Source organism: Eriocheir sinensis, chromosome 55 (genome assembly GCF_024679095.1).
Source record: "Eriocheir sinensis breed Jianghai 21 chromosome 55, ASM2467909v1, whole genome shotgun sequence".
Classification (NCBI taxonomy): Eukaryota; Metazoa; Arthropoda; class Malacostraca; order Decapoda; family Varunidae; genus Eriocheir; species Eriocheir sinensis.
In genome coordinates, this window is record NC_066563.1 from 5,044,743 (window position 1) to 5,060,814 (window position 16,072).

General features: G+C 45.8%; 1 protein-coding gene across 1 annotated transcript in view; it reads right to left on the minus strand.

The window, feature by feature from the left end:
* The window catches only part of LOC126983947 (uncharacterized), a 50,782-nt gene that overhangs the window by 30,062 nt on the left and 4,648 nt on the right, over positions 1-16,072 (minus strand). Inside the window, exon 2 of the mRNA XM_050837207.1 lies at positions 2,652-2,763. The gene's annotated coding sequence lies outside the window, so the exon portion shown is untranslated. The remainder of the gene's footprint in view (positions 1-2,651; positions 2,764-16,072) is intronic.

Consider the following 16,072-nt stretch of genomic DNA (forward strand, 5'->3'; position numbering starts at 1 on the left):
TCAGATCGTGCTTGAAGGGTTTCGGGGGTGGGGGGGTGGGGGGTCTTGGCTGTTTTCGAACCCTTATTTATGGGGTCTAGGTCGGCTGTCTCGGCCTCACCACCTCCACCCCGCTAGGTTTATGGGCGCAGGCACACAACACAAGTAGGTCGGGAGTCGCCTCAGGGCCCTTCCAGCCTCCAAACACTCGCTCGTCTTGAACCTTTACTCCGTACCTACTCTGTCCCCTCCTCCTTTCTCCCTTTCTTTCTCTCTCCTTCGTATATTCTGAGCCCTCCTTATCTGCTTTGCCCTATCCCTCTTTCTCCTTTCTTCTCTCTCCCTCTTTCTTTTTCTCTTTCTCTCCCTTTCTTTGTAGCTACACTTTGTCCCCTTTCTGCTTTCCTGTCTTCCAATCTAACTTATCTTCTCTCATTTGCTTTCTTCTTTTTTTCTTCCTTCTCCTTCTCTCTTTGCACTATTCTTTGTTTGTACTCTCTTCTTCCATTATTCCCCTCCTCATTTCTCTCTTTTACATCTCTCTTTTCTTGTTTCTTTCGTCTCCTAATTCTTTCTCTCTTCCTTTCTCTCTATTCCTCTTTCTCCTCTCTCTCCCTCTTCCTCTCTATCCCTGTCTCGTTCATCTCCAAATTCTCTCCCTCACCCTCTCTTCTCTCCTTTTCCTTTTCTCTATTCCTCTACTTCTCTCTCTCTCTCTCTCTCTCTCTCTCTCTCTCTCTCTCTCTCTCTCTCTCTCTCTCTCTCTCTCTCTCTCTCTCTCTCTCTCTCTCTCTCTCTCTCTCTCTCTCTCTCTCTCTCTCTCTCTCCCCCCCCCCCTTCGTCCCCAAACACCTTTACTTTCTTCATACCCAGACTCACCTTGCCTCTCACGCCACTGTTACTAAGTTCATGTGGTACGTTTTTTATCTATTTCCTGGGTTTTATCTTCCTCTCTCTCTCTCTCTCTCTCTCTCTCTCTCTCTCTCTCTCTCTCTCTCTCTCTCTCTCTCTCTCTCTCTCTCTCTCTCTCAACCCTAATCATGGTCCCTTTCCCTCCCTCACCTTCTCTCTACCCTATTATTCCTCTTATTTGCCTTCACGTCTCACTCCAGCTGTCCCGCCCTGTCCCTCTCCCAGCCTACCTCTCCTTTCTCTCTCCCTCCTGCCGACCCCCGTTGGGCACACAACTGGCGTCTACCTGTCCTCTACGCCCTTCTCTACTCCTCCCGGATCTGCCTCGTCCTTGACTGGGCTTGAAGTGGGTCAGAGGAGGCCCAAGCGTTGTCCCCCAAACCTTCCCTTTAGGCCCATACCCTCAAGCATTTCCAGGCCTACACACCTACATTTGATATGGCTTTCGTGGAGGTTGTGTTAGTGTTTCCAAGGGTAGCTTTATGAGGCTAAGGATAGTTTGAAAAGGTTTCTGCACCGTGAATGTGAAAACGTCATGAGAAAAAGCGATCAGACTCCTTTGCGACTTTTGGAAATTGTAGTTTTGGGAGCTGAAAGAGTCTGAGAATACGGGTTTTTGTCCTGTCACGCGACCGGTTTTATCCTCCTTTTCGTATGCTCCTTTTCTTAATAAGCGGACAATGCCCCTGTATATGGATAGCAACTGTGCGGGGGAGAAGAACTGGCGGAGACGACACGGAATGCCTAACCTCAAGGAAGCTATCAACAAAAAACAGAACCAAGTTGTACTATTGGTTTCTATTTAACCCTTCTTGAGCTTATATTCTGGGTTAGGGAAACTTGACCAGCACTGAATTCATCCACGTACGTCAGTTAATTCCTCCACTACCTGTTATTAGTGAGAGGAGAAAGGCGATATATAGAGAGAGACGAACAATACCTTTTTACTTGAGTCCAAACCACTGACGGGGCGAGCGGTGAACGAAACGACAGGTAGGTAATTAAACGACACGCCCAGGTATGCCGTTAACTTTCCTGTATATAATTAGAGGAAGGAGAAAGACCAGGAAGAGAGAGGAGGAGTTTTGACTGTAGGGGAAAGACGGGGCCCTTAGAGTATAGTGTTTCCCTGAGAATACTTTCCATAGGCTGAAGGGGATGTTTGTGTTGTGGTCTGTCTGTCTGTCTGTCTGTCTGTAAACGAGTGCCCGAGGGAGAGCTGGAGGGGGAGGATGTGATGTAGGGGAGGAGGAGGAGGAGGAGGAGGAGGAGGGAAAGGTAGAGAGAGTGAGGTCTAGTAATAAGAGAGAGAGAAAGTTTAGAATAATTGATGTGCTTCGCGTAAGTATATAATGAGTTCGCTGTCCCTCTCCATATCGTAGAGGATGGGGACAGAGGAAATGGAGGGAAGGAAGGCAAGGCGAGGGAAGAATCGATGACTATTCAGTTTCATTCTCTAATCCCCGAGGCATGAAACGTAATCCTCTCCTTCCAATCGGGTAATATTAAGTCAAGATTTGGGCCTGAGACCTAAAACGGGCCTAGGACGGTGTACCTCCAATTCTTTTTAGGTCAAGGCTGTGAGCTAAGGGCGAAACCAAAAAAAAAGTATGATGAGGATGAAAAGGAGGACTCGGAGGAACGAAAAGGACGAAGGCAGAACGAAGGGTAAGTAAGATTCAGGTAAAAGACAAAAAAATAACACAGACGAGAAAATGTATGGAAGGTGAGACTGGCGTGAGAAATCGGAGCCGGCTTACCTGTGTGCCCGCCAGGTGAGGCCTACGGGACAGTGCTTGTGACCTGCTGACCCACTTAGGCGCGCAGACCCTTGGCGCCGGGGGACAAAGGCGCGGCGGGGAGGCAGACGCCCTGAGGAGGAAGAAGAAAAAAAGGTGATGGAGGAGGCTGGGGATGCGGGAACCTCAAGCACTAGGGATTAAGAATGGGTAACGGAGGGGATGTGCAGGGAAGGGATGCATAGGGAAGGGATGCGTAGGGAAGGGATGTGCAGGGAAGGGATGCGAGGGAAAGGAATGGGTAGGGAAGGGATGTGCAGGGAAGGGATGCGAAGGAAAGGAATGGGTAGGGAAGGGATGTGCAGGGAAGGGATGCGTAGGGAAGGGATGGGTAGGGAAGGGATGGGTAGGGAAGGGATGGGTAGGGAAGGGATGGGTAGGGAAGGGATGGGTAGGGAAGGGATGGGTAGGGAAGGGATGGGTAGGAAAGGGATGGGTAGGGAAGGGATGTGCAGGGAAGGGAGGGGTAGGGAAGGGATGGGTAGGGAAGGGATGGGTAGGGAAGGGATGGGTAGGAAAGGGATAGGGAAGGGATGGAAGGGATGGGTAGGAAAGGGATGTGCAGGGAAGGGATGCGTAGGGAAGGGATGGGTAGGGAAGGGATGGGTAGGGAAGGGATGCGTAGGGAAGGGATGGGTAGGGAAGGGATGGGTAGGGAAGGGATGGGTAGGGAAGGGATGGGTAGGGAAGGGATGGGTAGGGAAGGGATGGGTAGGAAAGGGATGCCAAGGGAAGGGATGGGTAGGGAAGGAGATGCGTGACAATGGAGATGAATGGGTGTTTCTATGTGTATTTATTTTACTATTTATTTTATTTACGATTGTAATACTATTTGTTTATCTAATTACGCATTTATTATTCATACATATATTTACTCGAAGAACGTAGTTAATGATTATAAGGTGAGATAATAAATTGATAAAAGTTTTCCTATATGTCATTCATGTTTATCTTCTTATTTATCTATTTTATTTATTCACTGAAATCTATATATTTTTTGTGCTTTTACTTTCTTTGTTTATTTAAATACAGACATACGCACAAAGCACCCGAAGCAAGTCATATTAATAACTTCCTTTTGCTTGAAGTATAGGTCTATATACATTAATTTAGTAATCCAGTTATCTATCAGGAGTAAGCGGAATCAAACACCCACCATAAGAGTTTAGAGGCAGCGGTTCCCTCAAAAAAGAAAAAAAGAAAATAAAATAAATGCATAAATAAAACACAATGAAATGGAATAGAAATAAATCATTGTAAAAAAAATGCAAAACGAGTAAAACTAACTAAATGTAACAGATAAATAAATTGAAAAAAAAAGAAAAAAAAATCGAGGTATGACAACAAACCAAACCAAAAGAAGGAAAACAAAGACAGAAAGAAAAACAAACAAACAGCGCGCCAAGACTCAAAACAACATAACACAAAACAAAAACAAAAATAACAGCCTCAAGCCACCACCAACACACGCCACGCCCTAAATCAACCCATAAAACGGACGGACTCAAAACGCGCTGGTGAAACTGAAAGTCGTGTATTGCTTCTGCCACGGCGGTGAACACAGTAATAACCGCGCGAGAGAAAACCCTTCCAACAGGACGTGGGGATTAGAAACTCGGGGAGAGGCGAGGGAAAAGTATGGGAGGGGGGTCTGATACGCACGAGAGGGGAGGAAATAAGAGTAGGAGCACTCCATACGTGGGACCGAGTTCTTTGAGTGTAGGAAGGAGGGAAGGTACGAGGGAGGTAGAAGGAAGGAAGGCAAGGAGAGAGTAGGAAGTAATGTAAGAAGGAGAGGGAGGGAAGGAAGGAGGAACGGCAAGTTGGGGAGAGAAGGAAGGAAAGAGGGAAGGCGAGAAAGAGGAAGGAGGGAAAGAGGGAAGGGAAGAAGGAGGAAGGAAGGAAGGAAAGGAGAGGGAAGGAAGGAAAGAGGGAAGACAAGAAGGAGATGGAGGGAAGGCAAGTTGGAGAGAGAAGGAAGGAAGGAAGGAAGGAAGGAGGGAAGGAAGGAGGAAGGAAGGAAGGAAGGAGAGAAGGAAGAAGGTAGGAAGGAATGGATAAGACTTCACGGTACTTTGATAAGGTGATTCTGAGGATAATGGCAGTCTTTGTAGTGAGTGTGATTTCATTATAACTGTTTTGAGCGTATGAACAGCCTTTTAAGAGTAGCTTGTGCATAATATCGAGGGTAAATACATATAGTTTTAGGCATAATTTAACTCGTGATATGTTATTCAGTTTTTGACCAAAGTTTCAAGTTTCAAGAAGGAGAGAAAGGAACGAAAGAGGGAGGGCGAGAAGGAAAGAGAAGGAAAGAAGGAAGGCGGGAAGGAGGGAGGTAAGGGAAAAGAGAGAAGGGATAGGCTAGGAACGAAGGATGGAGGAAAGGAGGGAATTCGTTAACTGAAGTCCTTACTGTATAGACTTTTCATAATTAATCAGTGTCCAGCGCACGGCATATCCACCCACCAACACTGCTTCCATAAAAAAAAAAAAACTTAAGGTGCGGGAGAAATAAAAACTCCTACGAGGGAAACTTTTTTTAAAGCACTCCCTCGCGTCCCCATAGGTCCCGCAGACACAGCAGCAGCGCGGCCACTCAGCTTAGCGACAGGAAGTGAAAACGAGACACCGCCCGAGCTTTCTAGCCAGCGCCGCGAGAATGGATGGTGTTGGAGGGTGGGTGGGGGGTAGACGACAGGTGGCGGGAGACAGCACCCATCCACCGAGCAGGGATGATGTATTGCAGTGTGCTTTCGATTATACTTTTGGAAACATATATTTGAGTAAGTGGTTGGCAGGAGACTAAATAGAACTGTTGATCAAAGAGAATAATGCTAGTGGAATAGGCTTGAAGATGCATATTGGTCAAGAAGATTTGTTTTTTTACAGCAGGGGAGGCTGATAAATGGCGATAAACAAAAACAACAGCAAATAAAGAGGACTGCATCAGGACACCTCTCCACCCGAAATTGACCTCTCTTTTGGCTACTCTTTAATTTATACTTTTATGGGAGCGGCAAGTAGCGGGCTCTTTTTCTGTACCCTTTTTGTTGTCCTTAAGCCGTATCCTTTGATGTAAAAAAAAAAAAAAACCCTGCTGAAACAAAGAAAATAGAACGAGAGGCCAAAAGAGAAGTCAATTATGAAGCATTTTTGAGGCAGACTTAATAATGGCACTTGATGTTGATTCTGCGGGTAATTGTAGTCTCTTGAAGCGAGTGTTTTTTAAGAGTAACCTTGTGCATAATTTCAAAGGTAAATACATGTGATTTTAAGCATAATTTAACCGGTGACATATAATTTAGTTTTTTGCCCAGTGTTTCAAGTTTTCTTTTTTATATATATGTTTTATTATATAGAGGATGGAGTCGTTTATGAGAGGTAACCAAAAACAGGCTATACTATAAATAAAAGTACTAAATAGATTACTCTTTCTCTATATTTCTTTTTATGTGAGCAGTGATTAGCGGGCTCTTTTTTTCCATTTATTCTATGCCTTTGAGCCGCTTCCTTTACTGTAAAAAAACTATAGATAATGAAATAATAGTAGTAATAGTTGATATTGATAGTAATGGCAAGTGATAGTAGTAATAGTAAGTAATAACGGTGATAGTAAAGTAATGATAATGATAAAGTGCTATAAAAAAACGTGAGAAAATGGGAGAGAAAAGAAAGTGTGTGAAGATCGTGTGAGTTGTGTCGTTCATGTCCACTCCATTTTTCTATCAATCTCTATCAATCCGCTTCCCGCTGAAGAAAATTACTGTGGAAAGTCGCGGGAAATGGACACACGAGTCGAGGCGAGAATCCGCGGGCCATTACGAGCCTCCGCGGGGCATTGCGACACACGAAAACAACAAACGAGAGTGAAAGGAAATTTACCGATGCAGAAAAATGAATAGCGCCGCGTTACTAAACATTTCGTCTTCAAAGTTCACCTATTTGACAAGGCTTTCCTAGGAGTTTGGGGCATTTCCAGAAGTAGTTTTATGACCCTGGTGGTAGTCTGACCCTTCTTTTGTACCGTGAACCTAAAGAACCACTCATTGGAACCCGATTGAGCCCCTCTTTGACCTTTAGAAATAGTTGATGTAAGAAGCCACTTAAGGTCGTATCATAAAACATTTCGTCGCCCAAGAACACATATTTGACAAGGCTTTCATAGGAGTTGTGGGCATTTCCAGGGGTAGTTTTATGACCCTGGTGCTAGTGTGACCCTCCTTCTGCACCATTAACCTGAAGAAACACTCATTAGAACCCCACTGACCCCCTCTTTGACCTTTAGAAATAGCTGATGTGAGAAGCGAAAGTGCCTTGTAAAACCGACCTACTAGTAAGTGTTCCCGGGTAATCCTCAGGCGCTGTATCTCTCTCCCTTTAGTATCTTCATTCAGCAAAACATATCTCAAAGCTCAAAGGGTCGACGGTTCGGAGATGAGCACTGTAGCCAAGCGTATGCACTCAACTTTACCTTATCTTTAAAATATATCGTGATGGGGTAATGTGTTTCTTTTGTCTTCAAGCTGAAAACCGAAGCTGAATCATGATTATCGTATTTGTGACAACGATTGAGAACAGAAACCTTATTAATCCTATGCCAGTGAGGATTCCTTAGTGGGAGTTACACAGAGTTACATAGATGATAGGACCACACTGATACTATGGTCCTGACGAAGTGATGTGTGTCTAAGTGAAATTATATGAAACGGCCACCCATACGACTTAATGATAGATAGATAGATGGATAGATAGATACAGACAGATAGATATAGTGAGAGAAAGAGAGATAAATGTAAAAAAAGAGGAACTATATAGAGGGTGGTAATGGTAGTGGGTCTTGATGGTGGTGGTGGTGGTGGTGGTGGTGGTGGAGGTGGAGGTGGTGGTGGTGGTGGTGGAGGTGGTGGTGAACATCTGTTAACTGGGGAGTGCACGCTTTCTTGCCTCAAGTGATTATGGCTGAAGAGACGATTCTTTTCCTCTTTCTCTCCTTTTCTCTCTCTCTCTCTCTCTCTCTCTCTCTCTCTCTCTCTCTCTCTCTCTCTCTCTCTCTCTCTCTCTCTCTCTCTCTCTCTCTCTCTCTCTCTCTCTCTCTCTCTCACATCAACTTCTCCCCCATCTGTTTGAATATATAACACACTTTTGCATAGATTATAATACATGAAAAAAATATGACGCAATGAGATGGATATGTTACGTGGTGTGTGTGTGTGTGTGTGTGTGTGTGTGTGTGTGTGTGTGTGCCCCTCCCCCATTTACACACGTCCATTATCCTCATCCTTTTCCTATGCATTCTCCTTCCTCCTCCTCCTCCTCCTCCTCCTCCTCCGCCTCCTTATTCGTTTCATCCCTTTTTCAATTATCTAAGCGAAGTAACTGGTGGCTTGTTGACTGGCGGGTTGCACGACTAACAAGTGAAGGTAGAGTCGTGTTTTCATTCACCCGGGTTGAAGAGTTTGAATGTATCGCTGACTGACTGACTGAGTGATGGCGTGACTGGATAACCTCGTGACTGATCTGTACGCGTGACTGACAACCGTATCGGCGTGTGAGGTGATGCTTCTTTATTCCGCTAACGAGAGGGTATAGAGGAAGGCGCCCACGGCAGGTAATGATAAGGACCCGCTTCTAATTAAGGCATCAGGGCAGGTAACAGGTAAGGTCACGCGGGTTAATCGTCTTCCATTCATCAGCCCGAACCAATTACGGGAAGCTAAAGGTATTCAGGTTCGGTGTTCTCAGACGCTTCCGCCTCTCAAATCATCTGTTTCCAAAGGTCAAAACGGGTGATTAACTGGGTTGTCATGAGTGTTTTATAGGTTCACGGTACAGAAGAAGGGTCAAACTACCACCAGGTCTATGAAACTACCCCTGGAAATGCCCCACACTCCTAGGAAAACCGTGTCAAATATGCGTGCTTGGGCGCTGAAGGGTTTGAGAGTATGGCCCCTGTTCGGCGGATTGTTTCCCTTCCCGCGCCAGGCCGGAAGAAACAACTGCCTGCCTCCCTCCGTCAGCGGTTTGTCGGTGCGTCGGGGGTCACGTGATGGCCCTCAGGCGCCGTCTCGCCCCAGCACCGTCGCCGGCAGGAGGGAGAGGCCGGGCTGCAGGCTCCACCCACTGCCCCGCCTCCTGCCTGTCCTCCCGCTCCCCCGGCATGACAGGAAGCCACCGGAGCTGCGACCGTCTCATTATAGGGACGGGTTGCGGAGGTCTTTTTACGCGTCAAAGGCGTATAACTTCATCAACTCCCCTTCTTGTACTGACTGTATATGCCCTTCAGTTTTTTTCATCAGCAAATGAGGCTCCTCAAGGGCAAAAACAACAACAAAAGCCCGCTAGACGCTGCTCCGAACAAAGGCAGATAAAACAAGAGGTCAAAAGAGAGGTCAATTTCGGGCGAAGAGGTGTTGTCTTGATACTCTCCTCTTGAATGAGTTGAAGTCGTAGGCAGGAGGAAACACAGACGAAGGAAGGCAATTACTACCTCTATTTTTGAAGCAGTTAGGTTGAGGAAAACCCAACATGCCAACAAAAGAACTGTATAGGAGTATCGCATTGTAGTCTTTGTCTTGTCTTAATTTTGTCTTGTTTTGTCCTTGGCCTGCTCTATCAGCCTGACTCTTCGCCGTAGTCAAATAGCAAATAATCAACGAGCGGAATGGCCCCCCACACGCGTCCTAATTACCCTTGCAGGTGACCCAAAGACAGGTAAGTGGAGCTGCTGCTGTGTTATTATTTTAGGTAGGAATTTAAGGTCTTCTGGCGGGGTGGTGTTTGGTCGCCTTTCCCTCGTCTCTTTTTTGTGGTCGCGGAGACATAAATATATACTAGCCGTTCCCATAGAGAGGGCAGTGTGTTAGTAGTGTGTGTGTGTGTGTGTGTGTGTGTGTGTGTGTGACGCGGTGAACTTGAGCCACCTGTTGCGTGTGTGTTTGTGTGTTTGTGTGTGTGTTTGTTTGTTAGTTTGTGTGGTTATTTGTTATTTCTTTGTGTGTGTATATTTGTGTGTGTGTGTGTGTGTGTGTTTGTATATGTGTTTGTATGTTTATATGCGTGTGTGTGTGTGTGTGTGTGTGTGTGTGTGTGTGTGTGTGTGTGTGTACGTAAAAGTTTCCTCTCCGCTCTTGTTTGTCACGTATTCCACAAACTGATTAATCATTTTTTTTCCCCGCCGCGAGAAAGTAGACAGAGCAGCACCGCACGATGACGACGCAAAAAAAAAAAAAAAAAAAAAATCACAAACAAAAATAATACATGAATGAACTATTATTTTTTTCTATTTCGCACTAAACAGCAGCGAGAAGAGGGCTTTTTTTTTTATCATTGTTTCCTTTTTTCTGTGCCCTTGAGCTGTCTCCTCTGTTGTAAAACAAAAAAAAAAAAAACAAAAAAAACTCATAACCCTTCCCCTCTCCTCACCCCCACAACACACATAAGCTTCCACTGTTCCTCCTTTTTATATTCTTCTTCTTCCTCCTCCTCCTCCTTTTCCTCCTCCTCCTAATACCTCTTCCTTGTTAGTCCCCCTCCTTGCGTGGTCACACATCCTAATGCAACATCCTTCTTCCCTCTCGTGTTCTCTCATTCTCTTCGATAACAGAACAACAACTCTCTCTCTCTCTCTCTCTCTCTCTCTCTCTCTCTCTCTCTCTCTCTCTCTCTCTCTCTCTCTCTCTCTCTCTCTCTCTCTCTCTCTCTCTCTCTCTCTCTCTCTCTCTCTCTCATCTCCTTTCCTCTCGAATGGAAGAAGAAAAAAAAGAAGAAAGAAAAGAACGAGAAAAAAGACAAAGAAGGAGAGAAGAAAGTAAGGAAGTTGTAAATAAAGAGAAGATGGAAGGAGGAGAGGAAGAGAGGAAGAAGAAAAAAAAAGAAAAAAAAATAAGGTCTCTTTCTAAAATAAAGAAGTACCTCACATGACATTTCTTCCCTCTCAACAACGATAACTCAATCCTGTAATAATTCTAAGGTTGGGAACATACACCATACCTACGCGTGGCCTCAGTGCTCATCTCCATCACACTAACCCCTTGAGCCTATCGTGCAACGTTGCCAGATTGTCGTACTTAGGCTCTGACATATCCTGATTTCCTACCCAAATACCGTCTCCTCCACCCTAGTAACTCGATTCATTCATAGTTAGCATTATATTGGTTAGTTGTTGGTGTTTCTTTGCAGTAGTCATGCCTCGGAAACTGATGATAAATATGATGTTCTGAGTACGATAATCTGGCAACGGTGCGACAGTGGGACCTATGCCAAAATGATCCACCTCTTAGCCCCCGTCCCCTCCCCCCCTCCCCCCCGCCCCTACAAACGGCTCCCCTCCAGCGCCGCGGATGTGTGGTCAGCGGCGCCCCCGACAGATGGCTCCACCCGCCGCCTCTCGTCCACTCCTGACTGACCCACTAAACTTGTTCCTGCATTGTTTTGCTTATGATTTTTTCTCTGGCCTTTTGTTTTTGTTTTTGTGTGTGTGTGTCTCTTGTTAGGTTGTGGTTGTGAGATCTCTTTAAGTTATTTGGTGAAGTATTTTTATCTATTTTTTTGTTTATTTATTTGTTTAGTTATGTATTGTTTCTTGTTTTATTATGTACATGTTTTTTGTTTGTGTTTTCTCACGTATTTTCGTCTTACATATTTTCGTGGTTCTATTTTATTTTTATTTGCTATTTTATTATCTCTTTTTTTTTTAGTGTTCTTACATATTTCTTCTACCATCTTTCGTTTTTTTTTTTTTGAAGAATTGAGTCTAATTTATAATGTCTCGTAAATTATCACATTTAATTTATATAATCCTTCACCTTACACCTGCTTCACCTTATTATTAACATACACGATTGCAAATGATTAATAATAAGAAAATGTGATGGATTCTTCTAAAAACTCTACGCATACATGTAAACTATATGATACACACGCACACAAACACACAAACACACCCACACCAACCCCCCAGCCCCACACAACCCCCCTTACATACAATCCCTATCCCCTACCCCTCCACAACCCAATTCCCCCTTTCCATCCCCTCCACAACCCTACTCCCCCCTCTCCCTCCCCGCCACAACCCTATTCCCCCTTTCCCTCCCCTCCACAACCCTACTCCCCCCTCTCCCTCCCCTCCACAGCCCTATTCCTCCCATCCCCACCCTCACACAACCCCTTCCACCCCCTCAACACAACCTCACCACGGACGACAGAAAACTGAAGCGACAAAAAAGGTAAAACCCGAAAGAAGCGGAATCAACTTTTTCCCGCTCAAGGTGATCAAGTTTTTGTAGCTCAGGAAGGAAGGAGCGTCGGGAGCTGCCTCTCTTAATGGGTTCAATGTCACCCGCCGACTGTCTGGGTTACGGTAAAGGCCATTCAACCCTCTATCATGCGGAGACTCCGATCCCTTATACTTTCTGGCATTATAGAGAAATAAACCATAGCGGGAGAGAGAGAGAGAGAGAGAGAGAGAGAGAGAGAGAGAGAGAGAGAGAGAGAGAGAGAGTAGCCATATAATCAGGGCGTATGCATGGTGAATGAAAAGTAAGGGAAAGGGAGAGGAAGGAGCGGAAGGAAGCCAAGAGGAGGTGACAGGAAGGAAGAAAGCAATGAAAGAGGGAATGAATGAATGAATGAATGAATGAATGAAGGAAGAAGGAAGGATGAGAGGATGAAAGGGCAAATGACGGAAGGATGGAAGAAGGGAATGAAGGAGGAAACGCTTGACAGGAAAAAGGGAAGAAAGAAAGAAAGGAAGAAAGGTAGGAAGGAGGGAAAGAAGGAAGGGGAAGGAAGGGGAGAAAAGAGCAAATACAAAAACAGGATGAAAGGGGAATGAAAGAAAATGAATGGTAGGATGAAATAAAGAAAGGAAGGAAAAAATAAAGGCAAGAGAAAAGGAAGGAAGAAAGAGACATATAAGGAATGGAGGAAGGAACAGATAAAGAAAGATTGAAAGAAGGAAATGAAAGTAAAAAAAAGGATATGACAGGAAAAAATGGAGAAAAAGAATGAAAGAAGGAATGAGGAAAGAAAACATGAAAAAGGGAAAAGAGGAAGAAAATACGAGGGAAGGAGGGAGGGCAGTATGGGGCTGAGTTAGTGGTTTCAAGAAGACCAGCGGGGATGTGGGTCAAGGGGGTGAGCTAGAGACAAAACCCTCTACTAGATGACGCCACTGGACAGGACGAACACATGAAGAAGACCAGTGCCCTTCCCCTCCCCTCCCTTCCCTCCTTCCCCTCCCTTTCCTCCCCTTCCTTTCCCATCGTCTCCCTTCCTCCACTTCCCTTTTGCTTCTCAATCATCTTTATTCTCCTCCTCCTCTTCTTCTTCTTCCAATGCTCTTCCTTGTCCCTGCCATTCCTTTCTCTTCCTCCCCTCCCTCTCCCCCCCCCCATCCTCTCCTCCCCTTCCCTCTCCTTTCTTCCTTTCCTTTTCCCTTCTCTGCTTCTCCCTCCCCTCTACAATGCTCTTCCTTCCTTTCTTTCTCCCTCCCCTTCCCTTTTCTCTTACTCTTTCCCTTCTCTCCCATCCCCTCTCCTCTCCTTCTCCTTCTCTCTCTTCCTCTCCCTCCTCCTCCTCCTCCTCCTCCTCCTCCTCCTCCTCCTCCATAATTTCCATGCAGTTTTCCTACATAATTTCCATGCAGTTTTTCCATGCTGCATTGTTCTTTTTCCTTTCCTGCCAGCTTTGGCTGGAGGGATGGGGGGTGGGGGGAGGGGGGGGGGAGGAGCCTTCGCCTTTGCTGTCCTTCATCTTCCACCTTTGATTAGATAGTTAGTGTAGCTTGTCACAAACAGCCTCGTAAGTACCATCAGGTCTGCTGTTGTTTGTTCTTCCTTTGTGTTCCTTTGTGTGTATTCCTCCTCCTCCTCCTCCTCCTGCTCCTCCATTTTCTTCCTCCTTTTCCTCCTCCTCCAAACAATCATCAGACCAAAAATGACTATGAGTCAGTACTTCGCAATGCATGCTGCTGCTGCTGATAATGATGATGATGATGATGATGATGATGATGATGATGAGGAGGAGGAGGAGATGATCTAAATATAAATAACTTGAATGCTTTTAATAATCCCCACCTCTCCATCTATATAATGTTAGGTTACTCTGAGGCCCATAATCGCATCTAAAGTAACACCTTAAAAGAGCAACATATGGCAGGAAGTTAATGGTCATGATCCTTTTCGTAATTACAGGTTTTAGTTTTTTTTATATATTTTTGCAAGGGGAGGCAGCTCAAGGGCAAGAATCAACAACAAAAGACAAACAAAAACAAAAATAACAGAAACAAAAAGGCCCCTTCATTTCCTTCTTCCTTCCTTCCTTCCATTATTTGACCCCTCCTTCCTTCATTCCGTCCAGACGCTGCTCCGACAAAAGAAAAAAAACAAAGAGAGGTCAGTTTCAGTCTGATCATAATTTCTAATCAGACTAAACATGTAACAAGCCCTTAATGACACCAACACCTTAATTAGCAACTCTTATGACACAGGCACGAGGAAATAACGTAATGATCACCTACTCGGTACTAATTGATGGGCTTATAGGAGACGGTCTTCATTTCGCCATAAATTCCAAACAGCGAGTCATTCCTCACGGCAGACACTAAAAACAAAATTCGCCTGCGCCACTAATGGGCTAGATACAGGTAACATAGAGCTGACGGTGTTGGGAGCCACTATAAGCTCACCTCCATCACATGCGAGCTTCTTATTTTACAAACTAGAAACGAATTACAAAGAGAATCGACCAGTTCCCCGCTGCTTGCCTCAACAGCATATGAGAAGTACAAGAAAAAGATAAACCCTATAATTCTGTAGTAGTTTTCCACGACTCTGTCTTCTGAGAGTCTAAAGAAAGTCTGACGGCGCTATTGGCAGCACCTAAAAATGAGCACAAACTGATACGAGCCACAAACACACGCCAACACCTTAATCAGTGCTACAAGGTGGTGAAGTAATGGTCAAGTGTCCTTTTCTTCGTTCAAAAGGGTCACAGCAACTCGTCCCAATACAATCATAAACAAGCATCGAGCCACAAGCATTGAGCCTCCAATACTTCAATTAGAACCGCGTGTGACCGATGCACGAGGCAAAGAAAATGATCACCCAGCCGCTCCCTCATTAATCAGGGCGGTCACGCGGACTGTCAGCGGCCCATAAGCTCCGCGCGACGCCCCGGGAACCCACATCGGCGAGGACGAGGCCAAGGGCGCCGCGCCTCGCCTCGCCTCGCCGCCAGACGCCGAGGATGCGTCTCTCGGTTGCACAGAAATTTCCTGGTCCCGTTCATCAATCGGAATGCGGAACGCTAGGCCGCGGAACCGTTAGTCTGAGGGTGTAGGGAGCCCCGACCTACTTCTCGCCCTCCCTTCCTCCCTCCCTTACTCTCTCCCTCTTTCCTCCGCTCCACATAGATACGCCTGATCACGTTCCCTTGCCGCCCCTACATCCTAGCCGCCGCTTACCCCCGCGACTACCAACGACGGCGGGCGAGGCACCTGTGTGGAGCTGCCCAGGTGTTGCCAGGCTATGAGTCGTCCCCCTTACCTGCCACACGCTCCTCGCTCTCCCCTGGTGATAAGAGAGCACATAAGTAGAGGGTAAAGATGTGTGTCTAGGAGGTAACACGCAAACTGGAAAGAAACACACAGACGAGGAGAAGGTAGAGGAAGGAAAAGGGATAGGAAGCGAAGACGACAAAGGTAAAATGGGACAGGAGAGAAGGGGAGGAGGAAACATGGAAACATGGACTAGCAGGCAGCAGAAAGCCTGTTGGCTCATTACTAGGCTGCCTGCGTTCAGTGATTTAATCAATCCGTTTGCCACAGGAGTGGCTTGCAGGGAAGGATTAAAGCACTTGTGCACCTACTCTTGGGTACGTTCAGTTCACTCCCGATGCAGCAAAGTGGCGATCAATGCGTTTCTTGAAGGAGTTGATGGTCTCTGCGCTAACCACTTCTGCAGGAAGGCTGTTCCAGTGGCGAACAACTCTATTCGAGAAATAACTCCTGCCGATGTCGGTATTGCATCGCTTTGCTTGAATAGTTTTTCCGTTGTTTCTTGTTCTCAGGTTAGTTTGCAGCATGAAGAGCTTGGAGTGATCAACGTTGCTGAGCTTGTTCAGGTACTTAAAGACTTGTATCATGTCTCCCCGCAGTCGTCTCTTTTCCAACGTGAAGAGGTTGAGTCGCTCGAGTTGCTCTTCATAGGGCTTCGTCCTCAGTGATGGTATCATCTTCGTGGCGCGGCGCTGTACTCTCTCAAGTAATTCAATGTCTTTCCTGTAATTTGGAGACTGCACGGCGTATTCCAGGTGGGGCCTTACCAGCGAATTATACAAGGATAACATAACTCCCGGCGTCATGTATTCGAAGTTCCTCG